Source organism: Pelobates fuscus, chromosome 5 (genome assembly GCF_036172605.1).
Source record: "Pelobates fuscus isolate aPelFus1 chromosome 5, aPelFus1.pri, whole genome shotgun sequence".
Classification (NCBI taxonomy): domain Eukaryota; kingdom Metazoa; phylum Chordata; class Amphibia; order Anura; family Pelobatidae; genus Pelobates; species Pelobates fuscus.
The window spans coordinates 42593492-42619982 of record NC_086321.1 but is presented as its reverse complement, the minus strand read 5'-3'; the positions used below and the strand labels follow the sequence as shown (position 1 = coordinate 42619982).

Genomic DNA, 26491 nt, shown 5'->3' with positions numbered 1-26491 from the left:
TATACACACACTGTAAATAAATATTCAATTAATATAATTTTTTTAGGATCTAATTTTATTTAGAAATTTACCAGTAGCTGCTGCATTTCCCACCCTAGTCTTATACTCGAGTCAATAAGTTTTCCCAGTTTTGGGGTGTAAAATTAGGGGCCTCGGCTTATATTCGGGTCGAGTAAATGCTTCTGGCCTATAGGCTTTCTGATAGGCTGCTAAGGTTGTGTCCCGGATACTTATATTCTTTGTAACTATTTTATAAACTAGCAAGTCTGTGAATGATTTCTTACATTCACTAAAGGGACGCAAATATAGTAGTTTCCCTAATTTGATGTACTGCATGTTTTTGTTAACTTGTGTGTTTTCTTAGGAATTTACATTTGATCTAATAAATATAGAATTGTTCTTTGTTCCTATGCTTTGTGACCTAAATTTAGAATGTGTGGGCATTTGGTTCTATGAAAATGCTGTCTATATAAGTATGGTATTGGTATATAGTATGTAAGTAATAAGTAAGCTTTATTTGTAGCCAAATATATGCCAGAATTATCATACATCTCATGTGAGTGCACATTTTCAACTTTTTTGAATTTGAAAAAACAAACAAACTGTGCTTGTAAAAAAAGTCGGAATTGAATACATATATCAAATGAAAAACTGAGAGAGTGTGATATTTCATTTTCACCTGCTACATTTATTACCCTTATCACACTTTGCCACCATTTTCCTTACCCCCCCATTATTCATCACTAACACCACTGCCACCTACCTCCACAATACCTTACTTTCATTATCTGTGCCATATCTTATCGCCATCATCACTACCACCGCCATCCTTTACCCCCACCATCTCTACCTTCACCATCCCTTAACCCCTTAGGGACACAACTTCTGTAATAAAAGGGAATCATGACGGAATATATCCGTCATCTGTCCTTAAGGGGTTAATAGCAGCATCACTACTTCCACTATTCTTTATCATCATCATCATCAATTCAACCATTTTTCTGACAATCTTTATTAAGTTTTGAGTGTCAGCAATAACCAACCTCACAATTAGGAGAAACATGTATAAGTGAAACTTGGTTAGAACCAGAAGAAAACACAATAGTAAACCACTCAAATATCAAATCGGATAAGATAACGGTGTACGAGTCGACATCTACATTAATTCAACCATTCTTGAGAAATATCATCATTACCTACACTATCTTTTACCACCTCTATCCCCACCTACACATTGACTAATTTAATATCACCTCTTAACTTATGTACCCACTGCCGTCTCCATCCTTTACAACCATCATCACCTTGACTATTTTAAATGACACCATCATCCCTTAACCATTGTAATCATAAAATACATCACTCAATAATGAAAATTACCACTATATTAAATCATCATGGGATCATTCCCATACTTTATGTTGAAGCAGCAGTGTCAAAGAGGCTCGTAGGCCAAAGCGTATTGTCGCATATTACCATTAGGCTGAAATGATTATTTATTTAAGAAACCAGGACTTTTCTCATCACTCAGCTGACCCGATACATGTGTTACTGTCATGTGATAATTAATAATATTAATTATAATATCAAATTATTTAACCAGAAAAGTTACCCTTAGCGTTTGCCAGTTCTAAAGTACTCTTTGCAATTTCGATGTTTCAATTACGGGGGGGGGGGGAGGGGGAGGGGGGATAAGTTGTCATCATGTGTAGATATTTTTCCAAGCTCTACACAAACTGAATACTGTAGATACCTGAGAACACAGAGACTGACAGGCCTATTCACAAATGTGAGAATTAAGAGTTAAATCTAATGTCAAAATAGCTGAACTAAGTCACCTATGATTTTAGTTTGATTACTCTGGCCTTACATTTTGAATTCACTTAAAAAATTCACCCAATGGGAGCCTGAATTAGAAATAGAATGTTGCACATAATGTCTCTAAACATCAATTAACTTTTACCTGTGTGATACTACAGAAAGCTTTTTTCATGCTATGTGCTGTTAAATATATACATTTGTACCATGGTTATATGTATGTACCACCAACAAGCTGCCAAAGTATCACGTGTAATGAATCAACAGCTAGAATCACAAGTAATGTTTTATATTACTGACATGTAAGTATTTACATTATCAATGAATATTTTATGGTTATATGTATATATGTGTATAGATATTAGGGTCTCATGTTGATAGCCACATAAATTATATAATTATATTCTGTAACCACAGATTACAGTTACAGTACATGTGAAAAAGGGAAGACACTGTCAACCATCTGCCTTATTTCTCTTTGTAGCTAAAGACGTACGCATATACCCCACATGCAACATTTTATCATCTTGCAAAAAGACTGGAAAAGAAAATAAACATTAACGGACGATTTGCAAACAGTTAAAATAAGGAAAGATAACTTTAATTGCAATTAACCATCAATTAACCATTTGTTTTCAAACTGCCTGTAGAATTCTATAAAACTGGTACCTATTAAATGAGCAAAACACATCATTGTAAGCAAGAAAATTAACATGACAATATTATTGGCATTTAACTGTGTTCATATACAAATATTACACAAATATCTGTGTGTGTATATAGATCTAAGAATGTGCATGTCTATCTATCTATCTATCTATCTACATACATATATCTATCCATGAACATACATATATCTATTCAAATGGATATCATCATATAGATATATTTATGCAGCAACCGCTTTATCTATCGCCTGAAACATTAATGGAAACATTTCCACACTCCATGAAATTATTGTGTTTTTTGAGGAAATCTTCAAAAATTTGAAACATACATATGCACAGATTGAAAAAAAAAAATGGATTGCCTAGTGATCCCAGACACCTACATGGATGGAAAAAGAGGTATTTGGAGAAAAACAGACAAAAATTGTGGTCAGAAGGTGGTGCCAGTCCACCAAAGGGCTTGTACCCGAGTAAATGTATAAATTAAAAATATTTTGTACTGGCATTGCCAGTACAAAATATTTTTCATTTATACATATGCACAGATATTATTGGTCACTAATTAACAAGTCTTATCACCTCACTGTCATTAGCCTGAAAGCAGGAAATGGACTTACTGATTACAGACGCGGATTGTTTAGATCTTCTGCCTCTGATTTGTAATGTTTCTAATGCAATGTAACGTTCCCTGTGTTCTGTGTCCTGATCTGCGCAGTTTGTCCCACAGCCTGCTAGGGACAGTGTTTAAAATTCACTTAAGAAAGAGAACAGGAACAATCACTTCGTTCTCCTTTTTTTTATTTTTTTTTTTTTTTTTTTTAGATGAGTACCTTCGGAAAGAAGGAAGGAAGGGAGGGGAGAGGATGCAAACGACCCAATGCTTTCCTGCAAAAAAATAAGGAAATAAAAGATAGACATCTTTTTCTTCTAAAAAAAAAATGTTTGGCAGAAGAAAAGAACTGAGAAGGAATGCCACTAAAATTCCATTCACTATACTTATTTTTCTCACATGTATTCGTAAAGTGTGCTTCATAATAATAAGGTGTGCTGGGGAAAGCTGAGCATGCATGTTATATGTGAGCAGGGCCAATGACCAATGTTGATGAAGGTAAGGGGAAGTAATGGTTTGCCAAAAACTGGCATACCATGAGGGCCTTAAAGAGGACTCACCTTAGTAAAGAAATGCTCAAAGATCTAAAAAAAGGTGTGGGAAAAGTAGTGTTTGGGGGGAATGTTAATTAGATAACTCAAGGTACAGTATCCTTAGATGCAAGGAAAACTATTGGAACATCTTCACGTCCTACAGTTATATCAGAGAGAAGACACAAAGTTCTATATGGTGGATCCAAAACAAGAACTAAGTGAATTGACCAATCAAACAGATCCCTTTCTTTTTCCGCTGTATTTCATGATCTTAAACAATTGGCGTGAAACGAGTTCAACAGGCATGTGCTAAGCCCTGCGCTTCAATACATGACCATATAATATTTACAATTTGGACATCTACCCTTATCCTAACACATATACCAAGATGCAATCTCTTCTCAACTTAAAGTCACTTGCAAACTCAATTAAAATCTCCGCATTACATCTTCACAGTCTGGGACCAAGGTCGCCAACAGATACTACAGTCTCCCAGAAAATGTCCTAGTGGGCCAGTCCAGGCACTAGCCGAAGCACAATCCCACACGGTGCTGGGCTACAAAAGGTCTGACACAATTCCTGCAAGCTGCCTTACTCTTGCAACAATGTGCCAACAGACATCCCAATGCAGTTTACGCTTATTTTAATAAGCAGAGGAATGGTGGTATGAGGCTGTAACCATCAACTAGCGTATGCTAGTGGAAACCATGCAACTACCTGTGGTAACCATGAAACCACCCTTGTCAGCCATACATTTACTTAATGGATATTCCCTACCCTAGTACTGCTGTCCAATAAAGAGAATAATATTAATTGTCTTGATTGCCCATAGAAGTTGTTTATTAGCCCCTCGGCTGTAGACATTTTCTTTTCAAATGTTGAATGGATAGCAGAAATATTTTAATCTGGATATAAAGCTTTAACTGGCAACCAGATGGAACTCAGAGACTGTACGGGCTGGCAATGACATCACAGAATTCTACAACAGTCACTCGGAAACTATAAATGCCACCCAGCATTCCTCATGCACAGTATACAATGTGCTGAAGCATGCAGATAGTCCATCCTGCTATCATGTGTCTACACCAGCATGGATCACATGGATCATCTACATTGAGTCTTTTCAGACCAAACACCAGGGAATCACCAGGGAATCTCCTTCTGTGAGATTATTCAACTTTCTCCAGCAACCTGATGATCACAGTCTGGAGGCTCATGATTAAACCCCACTGTTATACCAGTATCCATGGCAACAAAGTGGTTTGCAGCACATGATATAAGTGTGATTTCAGCAAAATCTCACCTAAGGTGTTACTTACTGTCATCAGACTCCAGCTCTTCAATTTAAAATATTTTGTGGATTAGAAATAACAGAAAACAGTCCTTTTTGTCTTTTAGCAGACCTCAATTCCTGTTTTCCATCTAATGTATTGACTTATTTAACAGAACATATCTGCACAGCAGCTGAGATTGGGGCTAGAGTTTTTGCCCCTGGTCATCCCTCTAACAGACGGAGCAAGGATTGAAGCCAATGTGCCAGGAAATGGCCTTCAGGATCTGGTTTGTAGGACAACCATTCACCAATCCACCACCCCCAAGCCCTGTATATTGAATAGGATCTGGGTGGGGTGGGTAGAAGAAGCGACAATTATAGTCCATAATATGAGATCAGACTGGGAAAACACAAAGAATGGAGCAACAGAATTCAATGAACTTAGCTTTGTCAGTTAGACAGAATCAAACGTGAGGACTGGTAAAGTAAATCTACAAATTAATCTTACAAATTAATCATAACAAGCCAACAGTACCTGCTCCCTGTGAAGCACACTTTGAGAACAAAGTGAAACGAAATGGGGAAACATATATTTGATGCTAAATAAAGAGAAGCTAATCAAAGAAATGTGGAAACATATATTTGATGCTAAACAAAGGACATCCTGTCGGTGCCAGCCGGTGAATCCTAAAAATGTATAGTCTACCCTACCCCAGTACTGCTGCACAATGAGGAGGATAATACTGACTATCCTGATTGCCTGTGAGTCTGTATCTTTGGCCCATGGAAAGAGGCTCTAAAAATAGTAAAACGTAATGTGATTTGATGATATGTTTCGGGGATGTAGAACAGGGTTTATAGACTTTATTATTCTCTTTGGTCACTAAGTAACGCTTATAGAGCGCCAACAAATTCTGCAGCACTGTACAATTGGGAAAAAGACAGCACAATAAGAACAGATTGATACAACAGGTAGAGAGCCCTGCCCGTCAGCTTACAACCTAAAGATTAAAATGGGGAATAGAGACAAGAGACAGCATAGGAATTTGTATGTGATGGGGAGTTAATGGTATAATTACAGTAACTGATAAAATGTGAAGGGAATGAGGAGGTGATTGACTCTGGTTTCAAATCACTGGAAGAGCATGCTGACAGTGCCCAATGTGGTGGGAACATCCTTTACAATATACTTGATGATATGGCAATATTAATTCAGGGCAAGGTTCCCTGTTAGCACAGAAGGAGGTTCGCAATATTATAATATTCTTAAAGGGACACTCCAGTGCCAGCACTGCAGGTCCCCTCTCCCTCCCACCCCCCATCCCATGTTGCTGAAGGGGTGAAAACCCCTTCAGTGACTTACCTGAGACCACCGCCGATGTCCCTCGGCGGTGGTTTAGGGTCCGCCCAAGCTCTTCCCCCGCCGACATCATCCGGCGGGGGAGACCGATTGCACATGCGCGGCCAGCCGGCGGGATGAGACCTAATGCTCATTAGACCTCCCCGCACGCGCATTAGACCTCCCCATAGGAAAGCTTTCAATGATTTCCTATTGGGATTTTAGCTGGAGGTCCTCACATAGCGTGAGGATGTCCAGCGACGCTATAGCACAGAAAACCTGTGCTATAGACCAGGAAGTGCCCTCTAGTGGCTGTCTAGTAGACAACTACTAGAGGAGGAGTTAACCTTGCAAGGTAATTATTGCAGTTTATAAAAACTGCAATAATTACACTTGCAGGGTTAAGGGTAGTGGGAGTTGGCACCCAGACCACTCCAATGGGCAGAAGTGGTCTGGGTGCCTGGAGTGTCCCTTTAATTATACATTTGAAGTACACACAAATAAAGCATGCAAATTGTACATACAAGCAGGGCCGGTGCAAGGATTTTTGCCAGTCTTCACAAAGTGTATTTTATCTGAAAAGACAGTGTGTTTACATTAAAAAGCCTACAGGCACAGGCTATAGACACCAGAACCACTACATTATGCTGTAGTGCTTCTGGTGACTATAGTATCCATTTAATGTGAGGTAAATTAGAGATTAGTGCCACTAATAATATATTGGATTGCCTACTTACCACCACATGAGGACAAGAGGCTGATGATGGGCTCAGTCTGTAGAAGAGGCTCTCTGGAGACTGTTTTTAACAGTGCTCACAACAATTAACGAACAGGAAGCAGCTCCATTTTTTAGGGCCCCTTACACAGCTCAAGGTCTGGGCCCCCAGGGGGCATACGCCTACAATGCCCATCCATAAATCCACCTACATGGCCCATCCATGAGTTGGGGATGTTTTATGTGTGCAATTTCTGTAAGGGATGTAGTGTGTTTATAGAGGATGTAGTGTGTGTTTGCGTGTAAGGAATGCATTGTATGTTTCTGTGTGTGTGTGTGTGTGTGTGTGTGTAAGGGGTGCAAGGTTTGTTTCTGTGTATGTAATTGAATGCAGTGTGTGTCTGTAAGGGGTGCATTAATTATGTAAGAGAACGTAAGGGATGCATTGTGTGTTTCGGGTGTGTCTGTGTGTGAGTAGGAATGCATTGTATGTTTCTGTGTGTGTGTGTGTGGGGGGGTGCATTGTGTATGTGTGTAGTGTAAAAGAGAGGGTTTGTGAGGTAGGATAGGGACTGAGAGGGGAACAGCGCTTTATTTTTAAAAAAAAAAATTCATAGTGCTCTCCCCTCCGGTCAATTATTGATTTCCCCTTCCCTTCTGTCCCTCCGTGTTCTCCCCTTCTGTCACTTAGTGCTCTCCCTTGGCCCCCTGTCCCTCTGCAGGCCCCCCTTGGTGGTCTTCTCACTCCCCCCTCCCCCCTTAGTGGTCCTCCCTCTCCCAAACCCCTTAGTGGTCCTCCCTCTCCCAAACCCCTTAGTAGACCTTCCCCTACTCCCCCACCCCCTTAGTGGTAATCTCCCCCCCCTTAGTGGTCCTTACCCTCCTCCCCTCTCCTTAGTAGTCCTCCCTCCTTACCCCCCTTTGGTGGTCCTCATTCTCCCAAACCCCTAGTGGACCTCCCCTCCTCCTCCCTCAGTGGTCCTTACCTCCCCACCCCCGTTCCCCCTGTGTTCCTTCACCCCCCTACCCCAGTGGTCCTGACTCACCCCTCCCCTAGTGGTCCTTACCCTCCCTTCCCCTATTGGTCCTTACTTCCCCCTCCCCTCCCCGAGTGGTCCTTACCCTCCCCTCCCCTAGTGGCCCTTGCTCCCCCCTCCACTCCCCTACTGGTCCTTACCCTCCCCTCCCGTAGTGGTCCTTACTCCCCCTCCCCTCCCCTAGTGGTCCTTACCCTCCACTCCCCTAGTGGTCCTTCCTCCCTCCTCCCGTAGTGGTCCTTACCCTCCCCTCCCCTAGTGGTCCCTACCCCCCCTCGTGGTCCTTACCCCCCCCCCCAGTGGTCCTTACCCCCCTGGTCCTTACCCACCCCCAGTGGTCCTTATCCCCCCTAGTGGTTCTTATACCCCCCCTTTCCCTCCTAGTGGTCCTTATACCCCCTCCCTCCCCTAGTGGTTCTTATTCCCCCCTCCCTTCCTCCCCTAGTGGTCCTTATCCCCCCTCCCTCCCCTACTGGTCCTTATCTCCCCCTCCCTCCCCTAGTGGTCCTTACCCTCCCCTCCCCTAGTGGTCCCTACCCCCCCCAGTGGTCCTTACCCACCCCCAGTGGTCCTTATCCCCCCCTAGTGGTTCTTATACCCCCCTTTCCTTCCTAGTGGTCCTTGTCCCCCCTCCCTCCCCTAGTGGTCCTTATCCCCCCTCCCTCCTCTAGTGGTCCTTATCCTCCCCCTCCCTCCCCTAGTGGTCCTTATCCCCCCTCCCTCCCTCCCCTAGTGGTCCTTATCCCCCCTCCCACCCCTAGGGGTCCTTATCCCCCCCCTCTCCCTCCCCTACTGGTCCTTGTCCCCCCTCCCTCCCTCCCCTAGTAGTCCTTATCCCCCCTCCCCTAGTGGTCCTTACCCTCCCCTCCCCTAGTGGTCCCTACCACCCCTTGTGGTCCTTACCCCCCCCCCCAGTGGTCCTTACCCCCCTGGTCCTTACCCACCCCCAGTGGTCCTTATTCCCCCCGGTCCTTACCCACCCCCAGTGGTCCTTATCCCCCCCTAGTGGTTCTTATACCCCCCCTTTTGCTCCTAGTGGTCCTTATCCCCCCCTCCCTCCCCTACTGGTCCTTATCCCCCCTCTCCCTCCCTCCCCTAGTGGTCCTTATCCCCTCCCTCCCTCCCTTAGTGGTCCTTATCCCCCCCTCCCTCCCCTAAGGGTCCTTATCCCCCCTCCCTCCCCTAGAGGTCCTTATCCCCCCTCCCTCCCCTAGTGGTCCTTATCCCCCCTCCCTCCCCTAGTGGTCCTTATCCCCCCCCTCCCTCCCCTACTGGTCCTTATCCCCCCTCTCCCTCCCTCCCCTAGTGGTCCTTATCCCCTCCCTCCCTCCCTTAGTGGTCCTTATCCCCCCCTCCCTCCCCTAAGGGTCCTTATCCCCCCTCCCTCCCCTAGAGGTCCTTATCCCCCCTCCCTCCCCTAGTGGTCCTTATCCCCCCTCCCTCCCCTAGTGGTCCTTATCCCCCCTCCCTCCCCTAGTGGTCCTTATCTCCCCCCTCCCCTAGTGGTCCTTATCCCCCCTCCCTCCCCTAGTGGTCCTTATCTCCCCCCTCCCCTAGTGGTCCTTATCCCCCCCCTTCCCTAGTGGTCCTTATCCCCCCCCTCTCCCTCCCCTAGTGGTCCTTATCCCCCCCCTCTCCCTCCCCTAGTGGTCCTCACCCTCCCCTCCTGCCCATGTAGCGTGGCCGGGCGGCGCGGAACGCGGGACAGGAACCTCGGTTTCCTGTACCCGGCCGCCGGCGGAATGACAAGAAGCGCTCACTGAGTGAGCACTTCCTGTCATTCCGCCGGCGGCCGGATACAGGAAACAGAGGTTCCAGTCCCGCGTTCCGTGCCGCCCGGCCACGCTACATGGAGAGACCAGCAGGAGGGAGCGCTCTGCGCTTCCCTCCTGCCGGTCACTCAAACCCGGCCGCCCTCCATGCAGCCCTCCATGCAGCAGTCCATGCAGCAAAAGCGCTCAGGCGGCGCAGCATGAGGAGCAACACCGGGCACAGGGATCCGGCGCCCCCTGCTAAGTTGCGCCCTAGGCGGCTGCCTAGGTCGTCTTACAGGTAGCGCCGGCCCTGCATACAAGTATCTTGGCAATAAAAGACACTGAATTAACAACACACTTTCAAAGTTCTGTTATTATTTAGTTTGCTAACCAAAGAGTTAACCAAAGTTAGGGTTACTCTTATTTAAAGGTGTGCACTAGGCACCATAACAATTTTATCTCCTGCAGTGCCAGTAGGCTTTGGGTGCCATCTCCCAGTTCTTTGTTAAATGGCTTTAGAATGGTTTGACCAAGGTAACAAGTCCCCTAGGAGCTCTTCAGCATTGACAATATTAATTCCATCCATATTTGGACAGCTGTGATAGACAGTGTGTCTAGTTTAAGGTCAAATCCTTAATTAGAATAGTTCAGTTAGAAAGGTGTTCCAAATCACCTGTTTTATCGTAAAGGTAGCTGCGACAAAGTGGCAAATACTGCATATTTTCTAGTTCAGTAAATAAACCACCGAGTGTGGTGTTTGCTACTCATGGAACAAAAAGTATAATGTAAAAACATTGCAGTACTAAGACTGCCTCTAGTGGCTGTCTACCAGACAGCCACTAGAGGCGTTTCATGACGTTTGACTTTGTGAAATGATGCTAGACATCCTCACACTTTGCATGAGGACATCCAGTGTCAAAGAAAATCCCATATGAAAGCATTGAAGACCTTAATGCGCACACGGCGCTCACCGAGCATACGCATTAGATCCCCCCATCAATGACGTCAGAGAAGGCAGAGCGCGACCCAGTGCCGAGGGACATCGGAAATCGAGTAAGTGAATAAAAGTTTTTTTTAACCCTTTTTGTGCCGAGGGAGGGGGACCAAAGCGCACTATAATGTTAGGAATACAGCTGTCATGTATTAATACATATATGTATTAAATGATAGTTTATCAATGGCTTAAAATGAGGAGGGGTAATAAGGGGGAAAAAATAGCAGCAAACAGAACCAACAAGTAAACCCTTTTCACAGGGCAAATAGGTAATTGCTCCATTGTTCACTGGATATACTGATCATAGTGTATAGTTTTGACATCTTTTTGTTTCTTTGTGCCAGGGGGCTGGGAAAGGTTGAGCAAAGAAACAAAACTATGTCATAATATACACTATGATCAGTATATCCAGTGAGCAATGGAGCAATTACATTTGCTTATAGACAGATATTTAATACCTAAAAAAAATGACAAAAAGCAACAAGTATTGTGACCTTGTGCAACATCTCATATATAGATCTATATGTTCCAAGTACAGGTTTGATAATTAAACTCACCTTTCACTCCTTTCTGCTGCCCCATGTATTCAAAGGATTGTTAGCAAGGGGTTAATGAAAGGTCTTTGACATCATTAGAGAGAAGGATAGATGAGATAGAAAGAGACCAGAAACAAGCGAATAATAGAGTAGATTGTATTATAATAATAACAAAAACCAACATTAATAACAATAATATGAGTCTGACATCACACTCGGTTTTGTACAAAAGAAATATTGTAAATTAGACTGTGATTTTCGAACCCACTATTAATGATCTATCCTGTAACATTGCATTTTATAGAGAACCAACAATTACTCTAAAGTACTATGTCTGAGGCTCAAACAATGATACGTGTGTCTGCACTGGAATTTCTTTCTCAGTAAAGCGTTGAAACCATGTGACAATAACTACAGAGGTAGTGAAAGATGGGAGGATTTTAATCAAGTTATGAGAACTGAAATATTTTATCTGGGAGAATTGTGCTTAGGAAGTCCTTATATCCTTCAATTTTTACCATACACTGATCAGCCACAACATTAAAACCACTTGCTTAGTATCGTGTAGGTCCCCCTCGTGCGGCCAAAACAGCTCTGATGTTTCAAGGCATGAACTCCACAAGACCTCTGAACATGTCCTGCAGTATCTGGCACCAATATATTAGCAGAAGATCATTTAAGTCCTGCAGGTTGCGAGGTAGGGTCTTCATGAATCAGATATGTTGTTCCAGCACATCCCACAGATGTTCAATTGGATTGAGATTTGGGGAATTTGGAGGCCAAGGCAACAACTTGAACTCTTTCTCATGTTCCTCAAACCATTCGTGAACAATGTGTGCCACATGGTAGGGTGAATTATTCTGCTGAAAGAGTCCACTGCCATCAGAGAACACCAATGCCATGAAGTGGTGTATGTGGTCTTCAATAATCTCTAGGTAGGTGGTACCTGTCAAAGTAGCATCCACATGAATATTAGGCTCAAGCTTTCCCAGCAGAGCATTGCCCAGAGCATAACACTGCCTTCTTCCCATAGCGTATCCTGCTGCCATCTCTTCCCAGATAAATGACCCACATGCACCCGGACATATACATGAGAAAATGTGATTCATCAGACCACGCAACCTTCTTCCATTGCTCCATGGTCCCATTGTGACGCTCATGTCCCCATTGAAGTTGCTTTCTGCGGAGGACAAAAGTCATCATGGGCACTCTGGCCGATTTGCATCCACGCAGTCCCATATGCAGCAAACTGAGAATCACTGTGTGTTCTGACACCTTTCTATGATGGTCAGCAATTAGTTTTGTAAGCAATTTGAGCTACTTTAGCTCTACTGAGTGATCGGACTAGATGGGCTAGCCTTCACTCCCCACATGCATCAATGAGCCTTGGGCTCCCATGGCCCTGACGCTGGTTCACCAATTGCCCTTCCTTGCACCACTTTTGGCAGGTACTAACCACTGCATACTCGAAAAACCACACAAGACGTGCCGCTTTGGAGATACTCTGACCCAGTCATCGATCCATCACTATGTGTCTCTTGAAATGAAAGAACTGACTGTTCACTAAGTGCCTAATATATCACACCCCTTGACAGGTGCCATTGTAGCAATATAATCAATGTTATTCACTTCACTTGTCAGTGGATTTAACATTGTGGCTGATCAGTGTATAACTGCAATAAAAGCCAATGATTAACTACTGCATTTGAAAGTTTTGTTTTTTTCTACATATAAAGGAAGTTAGGCAATTTCTAAAACTACTGAAGTGAAACTTTAATCAACAATTATGACAACAATAAAATCAATTACAGATAAGTAATATAAATAAATATATAGAGGTATTAAAAGTTAAAATATACACTTTAGCTTTACATAATTTCTAATCTTTCTTTGACAAAGTCCTAAACTTGACCACCTATTTTCAAGTTCAAAATCATATCAGCTACCTATTATTTAAAGGAACAATGCTATAGTACCTGCTCACTGGTTAGGGTACCTCCCTCCCCTGTGAAGGAGAAATGTTGTTTACTTTCCTTTCAACCCTCTCTGCGGTGCTCTCTCTCAATCTCTACAATACACTGAATAGAGCGATTATCACAGGTTGCAAACAAGGCATTTGCCTTGGGCGGCATTTTCCAGGAGGCGGCAAAAAACGCCGCCCCCAAATGCGGCTAACCAACATGCTGGGCTGGCGGGCGGTGCTGGCAGGCAGGCGGGCGGGCGGCTGACAAGGGAGCACTTCCTCTGAGCGGTCTGCTCAGCTCCCTCGCGCGCCGCAGAGTGATGCTCATATTCCGGCTCCCAGCCTCACCCTGCGGCGCGCGAGGGAGCTGAGCAGACCGCTCAGAGGAAGTGCTCCCTGCCAGCCGCCCGCCCGCCCGCCAGTGCCGCCCGCCCAGAAGCCACTGGACCACCAGGGAGAAAGAGACCCCCCCCAGCATTCCCAAAGGTAAGGAGGCTGGGGGGAGGTTAAATTAAAAAAAAATGACTGTGTGTGTGTTTGCCTGTTAGTGTGAGTGTGTGTGTCTGTTAGTGAGTGAGTGTGTGTCTGTTAGTGTGTGTCTGTTAGTGTGTGTGTCTGTTAATGTGTGTGTGTCTGTTAGTGTGTGCGTGTGTGTGTGTGTGTGTGTCTGACTGTGTGTGTCTCTGACTGTGTGTGTGTGTTTGCCTGTTAGTGTGAGTGTGTGTCTGCTAGTGAGTGAGTGTGTCTGCTAGTGAGTGAGTGTGTCTGTTAGTGTGTGTGTGTCTGTTAGTGTGTGTGTGTGTGTCTGTTAGTGAGTGTGTGTCTGTTAGTGTATGTGTCTGTTAATGTGTGTGTGTGTGTCTCTGACTGTGTGTGTGTGTCTGCTAGTGAGTGAGTGTGTGTCTGTGTGTGTTGCCTGTGAGTGTGTGTTTTTGTTAGCTAGTGCAGCCTAGGGCAGCACAAAACCAGGATACACCACTGGTCCACCCTCCACCCCTCCCCGCTTGGTTGAAATCATCAGTTTTGATGATCACAGTCAATCTAATGCTTTGCCACAGTAAAATATTGGGAAACTAGGGCGCATGGGAGGCAAAATGCCGTGCTGCACCAATCAGATGATCTCTTTATGATCATCACTGCAGAACGGCAATGTTTTTACTTGCAGGTTTAAAAATACAGGGACGTGACACCAAGACCACTTCACTGATACATAGTGTTCTGCGTGCCTATGGTTTCCCTTTAACTGTTATGTGATACATAACAAAGGTTATTCTGGGGGTAATCATATGATTGACCTGTTTCAGCGATGGGGTCCAACTGAAATAGGTTTACTGAATCCCAACAGCCTGTGTTTAAAGGCAGGGCCAGAGCAACCATAAGAAAGACACAAGAAGGGCTAGGAAGAGGGAAAAGAGACAAAAGGGCTGCATGGGAGAGACACACAGAGGGGAAAGAGAGAAAGACACACAAAGGGCATGAGGGAAGAGACACAGAGCAACTGGGGAGAAGAGACACAGAGCGACTGGGGAAGAGGAGACAGACACACACAAATAAATTGGGGTGAGAAAGAGACACACAAAGGGCCTGAAGGGAGAAAGTGACACACAAAGAGGTTTGTTGGGAGAAAAACACACAGAGGAGTTTGTGGGGGCTAAAACCAGAGGATAAGTGTCATGGTTCTGATCAGGTCAGATAAGAGAGACTTATGCCGGGGTTGACTTTAGGTTCTTTATTGGAAATCTTTGACATGTTTTGACTTGAAATAATAAAAGTAACAAGAGTTAAAGGGGAATGGAAATACTAAGGACAAAGGGAGAAAGCAGAACCTATAAACGAGATTACAGGTAAGTATAATGAGGGTTATAAAATAAAGAGTTTAGGCAATATGCCCCAGACAGGTTAAATAAGGAAAACCTATAGGTGGAATTATAGGTATAAAGAAGAAGGAAAACCTATAAGCAGAATTATAGGTATAAAGAAGAAGGAGAACCTATAAGCAGAATTATAGGTAAAATAAGAAGGAAACCTATAAACGGAATTATAGATATAAAGAAGAAGGAGAACCTATAGCGGAATTATAGGTATAAAGAAGAAGGAGAACCTATAAGTGGAATTATAGGTATACAGAAGAAGGAGAACCTATAAGCAGAATTATAGGTAAAATAAGAAGGAAACCTATAAACGGAATTATAGATATAAAGAAGAAGGAGAACCTATAGCGGAATTATAGATATAAAGAAGAAGGAAAACCTATAAGCAGAATTATAGGTATAAAGAAGAAGGAGAACCTATAAGAGGAATTATAGATATAAAGAAGGAGAACCTATAAACGGAATTATAGGTATAAAGAAGGAGAACATATAAGAGGAATTATAGGTATAAAGAAGAAGGAGAACCTATAAGGGGAATTATAGATATAAAGAAGGAGAACCTATAAACTGAATTATAGGTATAAAGAAGGAGAACCTATAAGGGAATTATAGGTATAAAGAAGAAGAAGAACCTATAAGTGGAATTATAGTTATAAAGAAGGAGAACATATAAGAGGAATTATAGGTATAAAGAAGAAGGAGAACCTATAAGCGGAATTATAGGTATAAAGAAGAAGGAGAACCTATAAGGGGAATTATAGATATAAAGAAGGAGAACCTATAAGGGAATTATAGGTATAAAGAAGAAGGAGAACCTATAAGTGGAATTATAGGTAAAAGAAGAAGGAGAACCTAGAAGTGGAATTATAGGTATAAAGAAGAAGGAAAACCTATAAGCAGAATTATAGGTATAAAGAAGAAGGAGAACCTATAAGTGGAATTATAGGTAAAAGAAGAAGCAAACCTATAAATGGAATTATAGGTATAAAGAAGGAGAACCTATAAGCAGAAGTATAGGTACAAAGAAGAAGGAGAACCTATAAGCGGAATTATAGATATAAAGAAGAAGGAGAACCTATAAGAAGAATTATAGGTATAAAGAAGGAGAACCTATAAGAGGAAATATAGGTATAAAGAAGAAGGAGAACCTATTAGCGGAATTATAGATATAAAGAAGAAGGAGAACCTATAAGCGGAATTTAATTTCCAATAATTTACAATGCATCCCAACAAAAGAAAAAAAAAAGTGGAGTATCTATTATTTTTTCTAAGGATACAGTATTTAATTGTCAATATCAAAATGCAGATTTGGAAGGTAGATTTATAATCTTGGTTGGCCTGTTAAATGGGGTAATGTATACACTCGTAAATGTATACTTACCTAATAAACATCCGATCAGGTTACTAACTAGGATCTTGAGATTGATTGAGCAGGTGAAAAAAGGGAAAGTAGTAGTAGCAGGGGATTTCAACTGTATACTGGACCCCATGATGGATAAACAAGTGGGTATCAATCAAAAAATTAACCAAAATTTAGCAAAGCAGGCTAAAGAAATGAACAAATTAGTGAATACATTTGATTTAATTGATTGTTGGAGATTGTTGCATCCCAATGAGAAAAACTATACTCACAGATCTATCCCCCATGGCTCAGCGGGAAGAATTGATTTGATTCTTGGAAATATAAGTTTTTCGAAATCTCAGTTAATATAAAAGAGAACACGTGGTCTGACCATGACTTAATAATAGTCGAAGTTGCAGAAGGAATAAAAAAAATTCCACCATTATGGAGACTAGACGATAGCCTCTGAGAAGTAAAGGCAAATATCGATCATATGACCAATTTGATTGATTTATTTTTTAAAGAAAATTCAACAGCTGAGATCACTAAAGAATGCCTCTGGTGTACATTTTTTTTTTTTTTTTGTCAATCTTTCTTTTATTGAAGCATATTAGATTGGATACAGAAATAAAGAGAGGGAAATGCAAAAACGAATTACAGTAAAGGGTACGTACATCGGTAGCTGAAAAATTTACATTTCCTGAGTGATGATGCTTCTTTTTTTTTTTAATTATGTTAACGTGTCGTGTAACAAAAGCGTGTCGTAGCTAGTATCAGTGTCTAACCTGTTAGGCTATAGAAGAGTAACATTAGGTTATGCAAAACTTAGGCACATAGTAAATAAGTAGTGTGTAGGGCCACAGCAGAACAAACAATGATTAATCCTCATCCTGGCTAAACGGTGAGGGCTTTCTTAAAAAATTAAACATGCTAATGAGAAAACTGACAGCGTAAAAGTGTAGTTGCTGCACATTCTTAAGTGATTATGGTCAGGCTAAATAAGATATCAGTTTGTAATAATATAGGTCACCTGCAGTATGGCTGCTCGTTATGTGATACGGTTGCCTAATGTTATATCTGTGTAGTGCTCTAGGTGAGATAGCTTAGAAAATAAAATAAACAAAAGCAGAACAAGGGGACACAACATAACAAGCTTAACTGAGGCCCCTAGGGTCTCTCAAGGCGACGTACTCTGCCCCCTCGGCCCTGCACTCCTCTCGGATTTGGGAAGGTATTTAAATCAGGATTGCAATGGGTTAATAACATTTATAAGCAGGCTTATGGTGCCCTAGAAAATAGTACAGGCTAGCAATCCATAATAAGCGTGGTGGGGATGTCTAATGTGTTGTGCGAGGTATCGTATAGTGAGGCATAAACATACTGCGCACTCTGGATATAAGGCATAGGTAGCAGGTTAGGCTGGCTGTCGGTTTAGGCTGCTTTAGGGTACATTGCATGCCTGATAAAGACATAAGGGGTCCACATAGAAATCTGCTAAAATGCTAGGGCACGCTTATAAAGTTGTCGACATGCTTGGCAACGTAAAAAATTAACAATAAAAGTTAAGTAAGAGGTCAGGCCTAGGTAGCGAAATTAAGAAAGGCAAACATGACTCTAGGCTTACATTCTTATGGTATCATAGTAGTTAGGGAGCGTCCAAAGTCCAAAATGAAATCTTAACTGAGTCACTATACAAAATAAGAAAAGCAGTGTGCAGGGTCTGTACGGCATAGCGGCTGCAGGGTTGTGTATCAAACCTGCAAGTTAAGTGCAGTCCGAGCTTCAAACAGTTCAGTTAGTGCCCCGAAAGGGGTGGTTGCCAGCAGGTGGGTGCTTCAGACCTGGTGTAGGTAAACCAGCGACGACATATTACAGGAATGTAGGTGTGTTCTCGAGCTTGGGCCGTCCGCCAGTGTCTCCCACTAGGGTATCAGTTCCAGTCCCGAGTCAGCCGACTCCGCACAAGGGCCATGTGGGAGAGACAGTCCCTGCAACTGGGGAAGGCCACAACTCCACTCCGGTTTGTTCGCGTGCGGCAAGAAGCTGTACTGCGGACTGGTAGGTGTTTGTGTTCCGGGATTTCAGTGCATAGGCCTGCTGGTCCAAGGTGTTGTGTATGTTGGCCCCCAGGGTCAGGGGATCGCCTCTGGTGGCAATAGGTTGCGGGTATGTGGCAGCCGCCTGCCGGCCCCAGGCTTTCGTGAAGGCCTGCACCATTAATCCACCAACTCGGTCACTCTGTGAGGCCGGGTTGATCCTCAGTCGGTGTTTCGCCACCGCCTGCGGTGGCTTGCTCTACGGCGGTGTGGTCGATGCTTGGGAGGGTTGCTCCTATCGGTCTTCGGCCCGGGAAGGCTTGTGGGGCGGCTTTTGCCAGTTGCCGCTGTAGCCCCTGACCACTGTCCCCTTTGGGGGTGGTTTGAGAAGAACGCTTGCTTGGTTAGCTTCGTTGGTGGGCCATATTTACGTGGGTTGGGGATGTGGAGGGGGTTAACGCCCTGTGGGGTCCCCTTCTCCCTCTTACCCGCTTGTGGTTGCACGCTTTTCTGTTCCCCAGTTGTTGTCTTCAAACGTTCCTCTAGTTTCTCCCAGAATCTGGTGAAGTGGTCATCGATGCGTTGTAGCACGCCATCCAGCATAGTGCTCCCGTCTAGATTGGGCTGTTGCCTGTTTCTGATGGTAAATGCGTCCGCCATGTTGTGGGGGCTCACTGGGCGGATAACGACCCTAGATGTAGCCATCAGCAGGCTGTGCGGTAGGTGAGGTGTGTTGATGCGGACCGAGATAACCCCCGTCGGTCCAGAGGGGGGGGGGGAGGTGTTCCCCGAGGTGTCCAGCCGCCGTTAGTGAGTCCGGGGAGCGGCCGTCTCCCCAGGCCTCTTCCACGTGTAGGCCGCAAACCTCTTTTCAGCAGCGATTTGGTCGGGAATGGTACCGTTCGATTCGGCAGCCTCTCCCGGGTCTTGTGGGATAGTTTGCGGTAGGCAAATTTTTTGGGACTGGATTACCCCGGATTGTGTCCCCAGATGCAGGAGCCCTAGCCGGGCACGTCTGGTCTGCTAAGCGGTTAGGCTCCGCCCCTCTGGTGTACATTTAAAACAGTGATAAGAGGGTATTGGATTAAGTTGGCAAGTCAACATAAAACAAAAAGAGAGATTCAATTATCAGACATGTATATTGAATACTATAATTTATCAACTCTGAATAAAAGTAATTTTTCAAGAGAGAGATTAGAAAAGATTAAGATCTGCGAAACAAATATAAACAAGTTAATCGAGGCAAGAATTTTTTTTTTTTTAAAATTGAAAGTAAAATTCTATTATAAAAACAATAAAGTAGACTCTATGTTAACAAATAGACGAAAAAAACAAAATTTCGAAAGAAAAATTTATAAAATAATAGAAATTTTAAAAAAAAAAGGAGGTCATACACTAACGTACTAAGCCTCTGCGTAGGCTAACCTTGAATACTTATGCTTATATGGTTAACGATTGCCTCTAATAACACCGTAATAATTACAAATAGTATAGGCCTTAACTATAATAGACCAGCTATAACTACTACCTGAGCCTAGCGAAAGCGAATACGCACTGTTTACTGTATGCATTAAAATAATTTGTATGACTTCTGATATGATTTTAGCACACCGCACCATTTCAAACCTCGCAGGCCACGTAATTACGCTACATCACTATTTGTCACAAGCATTCTAACACACTAGACAAGCATAATCCTACAAAGTATGTACAAAACGATGTTGTATTGTTGGACATTCACTCTGATTCATTTGCCTCTGCGTAGGCAACCACAAGCTATAACTCCGCACTGTGCTCATTTTCAAAATAAAATATATTTAAAACAAATTATTCCAGTGTTAACAGATACATTTAATGAAATTTCAAGAGTAGGTCATGCCTCAGCAGATTTTTTAAGAGCACATATTAGTCCGATATTAAAACCGGGCAATAAGAAACTAGTTCAACATTAGAGTTCGGTTTCAGTTAAAGTTTACACCGATGCTCAGGAATAAAGAGGCAAGGTGCACTCCCACATGTAACACAGCAATCCAGGCATATATCTACTAATAAGAGATACGCCCAAAGCAAACCTAAGCACAACAACGAGAGGGAAAACACAATCCAATCTACCAAGGCAAAATAAATGCTGTATATGAAACGTGAAGTAAGCTGTAAGATGTAAGAAATGTCTTGTTGACCTCTGTATAACACTATATGCATGTAACAATAAAATGCTTTAATAACTAAAACCGGGCAAATCCCCAACAGAATTATTACAGAATACAACACTAGAAGAATGATAGAGATAATGGACTGGGCCCAAACAACTAGGGTGCCCCTGCTGACCCTGTTGATTGATGCCGAAAAGGCTTTCGACAGGGTCAGCTGGAATTTTTTAAAACAAACTATGTTAAAAATGGGCTTTGAAGGTTGGTTTACGGGGGCAGTGGAGGCTCTGTACTCAGAGCCATCAGCTAGAATAGTAGGCAGAGATTTAAGATCTAAATGGTTCAAAATTCTTAACGGCACGAGACAGGGCTGTCCACTCTCACCGCTTTTATACGTTATTTCAGTGGAACCCTTGACATACATAATTAGACAAAGTATAGGTATAAAAGGAATTTCTATCCCAAATGAACAACTTAAAATCTGTCTATATGCAGACAACGTTATATTGACTATTACAGAACCGGAACACTCGCTACCACTGTTATTGCAGGAGATAACATTATATGGCGAGGTCTCCAACTTCAAAATTAATATTAATAAAACACTAGCCTTAACTACAAATATAGGGAAATCACAGTTACAAACGTTAAGACAAAATTATTCATTCAACTGGTCAATTACACAGCTTCCATATTTAGGCATTTTGTTAACATCTGACGTTGCTCGTTTAATGGAAATACATTTTTTAAATCAACTAAAAGAAATGAATATATTGCTTAAGGAATGGAGGTTTCATGAAATATCATGGTGGGGCAGAATTAACACGATTAGGGCTTATATTGTCCCAAAATGGATCTATCTGTTCCACATGATCCCTCTTAAGGTCCCATTACATTGGTTAAATTTAATACAGAGAAGTTGTACAGACTTTATATGGAGGGGCAAGAAACCCAGAATCAACTCAATAACATTAGCGAATAAAGCCTATCGTGGAGGTCTGGGATACCCATTAATAATAAATACTTACCAAGCAATTATGATGTCACTGTCACGATACTGGGGAACGCAACACGCTAACACACACACAGACACACAGACAGAAAGTGTGCAGTACCGGTCCTTAGAGTGGCCGGGCTAAGCACACACAGAATAGTCAGGAGACAAGCCGAGTAAGGGGAACCAGAAAACAGAATAACGAGAAACAAGCCGAGGTCAAAGGGTAGGAGAAAGTCACAAAGTCAGTATAACAAGCCAGAGAGTACGTAACCAGAAAGCACACGTTCAGAATCAATACTATAAAGCAAAGACCACAACAGGGCACAGATAGACAGGAAAGGTAAGTATTTAAATCCTTGCCTGAATCCTGATTGGCTAACCACCAATCAGTATTAACAAACACACGTGGGGGATATCTATACCCCCCACTGTGTTTGTTGCACTGTAGCTTTAACGCCGGGTCACGTGAGTGACCCCGGCGCTTAGATAATAGTGCCGGCTCCCAGCGTGCAGCGTTAGACATGCTGCCGCTGGGAGGAGGAGAGGAGGACGCGAGCGGCGTGTCAAGAGGAGAGGACGCCGCTCGCTTATCGGTAAGGGGAGAGGGGACCGCGGGCGGCGACGGACCGAGGGTGAGTGCTGCGAGAGGATTGCAGCCTCCCCTCACCACTGCCCGCGGAGCCCTGACAGTCACATGCCTTAAATTTACAAGCTGCAGACTGTAAAGAACAAGTGTGGTATAAATTAGAATTATATAGAGAGGAGTCGTCTAACCTAGAAACATTACTCTGGGCAAATATTGGTAAAAGGGTTCGCATACCAGAATGTAAAACCACGATTATTTCACATACAATAAATGAATGGTATACTATAAAAAAAAATGGGAATGGTAGATTTAATCCCAGTTACTATATCCCTGAAAATGGTGGAAAATATTATGGATGATATAAGTTTGGAAAACTGGTATGATAACTCTGATATCTATATTAAAGATATATATGATAATGATCATCTAGTAGACTATCCCACTCTAAAGATAAGATTAGCCTTACCCCCTAGAGAAATTTTTAATTACTTATGTATTAGGAGTTTCCTAAAGATGCATCTTATAAAATATAATGTGGATAAAGGAAATCTACTTAGAAAGATTCTATCCATTGAAACTACGAAAAGGAAATACTCCCTAATACTTGAATTGTTAAACTCTATAAATCAACCAAACATCCCCACAGCTTTTAAAAAATGGGAGAGAGACTTTGATACCGAAGTTGACTTTAACTTGTGATGCCTTGCATTTCTAAAAATGAAAAAACATCTCCACTGTTTAAATATATTGGAAAACTTTATTAAAGTCAGCTATTGATGGTAAATGGTTCCAAGGAGATTAAACAAAATATGTCAAACCAATCCTCCTAATTGTTGGAGATGTTTTAATTTAGACGGCTCCATGATGCATATATGGTGGAGCTGCCCTAGAATCCAACCAATATTGGACCTTACATATAAAATAATAGCTGAGATAAGTAATATTCATCTAAACATTTTACCAGAAGCAGCCTTATTACATATTTATAACAACAAGCTAGATAAAAAAAACAAAAACGAAATACTAGTTATCCATTGTTTTATGGCGACAAAGCTCCTGATTGCAAGATCATGGAAAAAAAACAGATATTCCAAATATGCATCATTTAAAGGGCCAAATTCTGAATCAACTGGAGATGGAAAAATGAGTAATCTGGTATAATGCTCATAAAAAAAACACAATAAGAGAGATATATAATACCCTTGTAGCAGATATAAACCATATAGAAAGCTAAAAGAAAAGAAAAGAAAGGAAAGAAAAAAAAAGTAAGAAGGAAAGGGGAAGGGAAGGAAGAAAAAAGAAAGGAAAGAAATAAAGAGAAAAAAAAGAAGGAGGAAAGGGAAAGGAAAGAGAAAGGGAAAAAACATAACGAATCAATTCAAACAATAAATATAGTAATGTTAACAGAATGAAAGAAAAGGGAAAAAAAAGAAGAAAGAACAGAGAATATAAGGGAAAGAGAGTAAATGGAAAGATAAAGAACAGATAAAGGAGAGAATAAGGGAAGGAAAAAGAATGGACAGTAAAAGGAAGGAATAAAAAAAAAGGAAAGGAAAGGAAATAAAAAAAAAAACTTAACAATTTGAAGAACAAGAGATAACCCATTTTATGTTTCAATGTATGTAGAAGGTTGTGTGAATGTGGTATAATCATAGAAAAGATATATAATGTATTCAAAACAAGATTGTCTATACTGATGAAGCAAAGAGCAATTTGCCAAATCAAACAAAAAGTAATGTAATTGTATAGATATAAGAATATATATATATATATATAAAAAAAAAACTATCCTTCTATGACTATGGTATGAATATTTTTATGTCTGATTCTTAACAGAATCATTGTTTTATTGTATGTTTATTTGTACAAAATGTCTCAAGACAAATAATTTAATAAAGAGAAATTACAAAAAAAAAAAAAAGAAAACAACTTTAGCTTAATGAAGCAGTTTGTGGGTATAGATGTGCCTCTTCACACGTTTGATAGATCTATACAAATGTATCAGCTGTAATCTACCACATACCTACCTCTTGTGCTCCTCTAGCCCTTCTTCGCAGTGTCAGGCTTTGTTAAATGATTTCAGTTTCAATCAGATGTTAACTTGCTTTAAAATCTCTTGCGCTATAAATTTAACTTTATTCACACACCGGAGGCTCCAAAAGTCTATAAACAGCAAGAGATAAGAAATTCTAGATTCAACATACAGTGCAATTAAGGAACCTAGAATATCAGGAAGTGTTTAGGAAGGCTGTGTAAATCACATGCAGGGAGGTGTGACTAGGGCCGCATAAACAAAGTGATTTAACTCCTAAATGTCAGAGAATTCAGCAGTAAACTTGCAGGGACATGATCTATAGATCAACACTGCTTCATTAAGTTAAAGTTGTTTTGGTGCTTACAGTGTCCCTTTAAATGTATTTATTAGACTGTTTGTCGTGGGCAAAATGTTCTATATAGAGGAAGGACTCCTGAAAATAATTAGGATCTCTTTCATAAAACAGCTAGAGTAGGTAGAATCCCAATTTAGCTGCTGGGGAACAGGTGAATGTTTTAATGTGACCGAAAAATAAATGTGTACAACTGGGTGTGAAACTCATTCATATCATTATTTCACTCATTTGAGCAACAATGTTAATTAAAAGAAAAATATATGCAAGGTGTGCACTATTAATAACCAAGAAGAGAAGATTTGATTTGAGATGGCATGTCTAGTGAATGAGTTGTATTAAATGCTTACGTTTATGTGGACAGAGTCAAGGTCCAAATAAACCATCCTTCTGCCCTACAAAGAATTTAAGGATCTGAATAATTTCTCCAGTGTCTGGAATTGGGTAGAGGTTGAATTATATGTTTTTTCTTATTTTCGGTAAGGGAAATTGTCCAGGTATTTATAAGGTGTCACAGACAATAATATATTTATATATATATATATATATATATATATATATATATATATTAATATATATATAATAGGCATGTGCATGGGGAAGATTTTCGGTTCGGCATTCCGAAATTCGGAATTTTCGCAATTCGGGACTTCGGCAATTCGTCACTTCAACACTTCAGAACTTCGGCAACTTCGGAACTTTGGCACTTCTGCACTTCGACACTTTGGAAATTCGGCATCTTCGGAACTTCGGCACTTCAGCACTTCAGCACTTCGGAACTTCGGCAACTTCGGCACTTCAACACTTCGGAACTTCGGCATTTCGGAATTTTGGGACTTCGGCACTTCTATTGCAGCCGCTTAGTAGATAACGCCCTAATTCCCATGGTATTAGGGAGTTATCTACCAAAAGGCTGAAAGACCTAAATTGGTCTTTCAGCCAAATTTACTAATACTAAGTAAAAATGACTTAGTATTAGTAAATTTTGCATGTCTAGTAAACAGTGAGCAGCCTGTTGGAGACGGGTGGGTGGGGACCCTAAAGTAAAACGATGGGGGGGGGACCTATTGTCCTCCCCCCACCCCCCACCCCTGAGCGGTGGGTGGGGGCCCTAAATACTAATAAGGGGGGACCTAATGTCTTCCACCCTGACCCCCACCCCTGAGCGGCGGGTGGGGGCCCTAAATTGGTATAAGGGGGGGACCTAATGTCCTCCCCCTGGCCCCCACCCCTGAGCAGCGGGTGGGGGCCCTAAATTGATATAAGGGGGGGACCTAATGTCCTCCCCCCTGGCCCCCTAGGCAGGTTTGGGGACCCCTAGTCACCTGGGAGGGAATTTTTTTAGGGCCTCCACCCGCCACTCAGGGGTGGGGGCCGGGGGGAGGACAATAGGTCCCCCCCTATTGGTATTTAGGGCCCCCACCTGCCGCTCGGGGGTGGGGGCCAGGGGGAGGACATTAGGGTCCCCCCTTTATAAGTATATAGGGCCCCCACCCACCGCTCAGGGGTAGGGGCCAGGGGGGAGGACATTAGGTCCCCCCTTATTATAATTTAGGGCTCCCACCCACCGCTCAGGGGTGGGGGCCAGGGGGGAGGACATTAGGTCCCCCCCTTATTAGTATTTAGGGCCCCCACCCGCCGCTCAGGGGTGGGGGTCAGGGGGGAGGACCTTAGGTCCCCCCTCTTTTTAGTATTTAGGGCCCCCACCCGCCGCTCAGGGGTGGGGACCAGGGGAGAGGACATTAGGTCCCCCCCTTATTATAATTTAGGGCCCCCACCTGCCGCTCAGGGGTGGGGGCTCGGGAAGGGGGACCTTTTTTTTTTTTTAACAGTGAGCAGCCATAGGCTGCTCACTGTTTAATAGACATGCCCCTACTCGCGG

General features: G+C 42.4%; 1 protein-coding gene across 1 annotated transcript in view; it reads right to left on the bottom strand.

Moving 5' to 3' along the window:
* The window catches only part of ZNF366 (zinc finger protein 366), a 37086-nt gene extending 33885 nt beyond the window's left edge, over positions 1–3201 (bottom strand). Inside the window, exon 1 of the mRNA XM_063456781.1 lies at positions 3104–3201. The gene's annotated coding sequence lies outside the window, so the exon portion shown is untranslated. The remainder of the gene's footprint in view (positions 1–3103) is intronic.
* Between the last annotated feature and the right edge of the window lie 23290 nt (positions 3202–26491).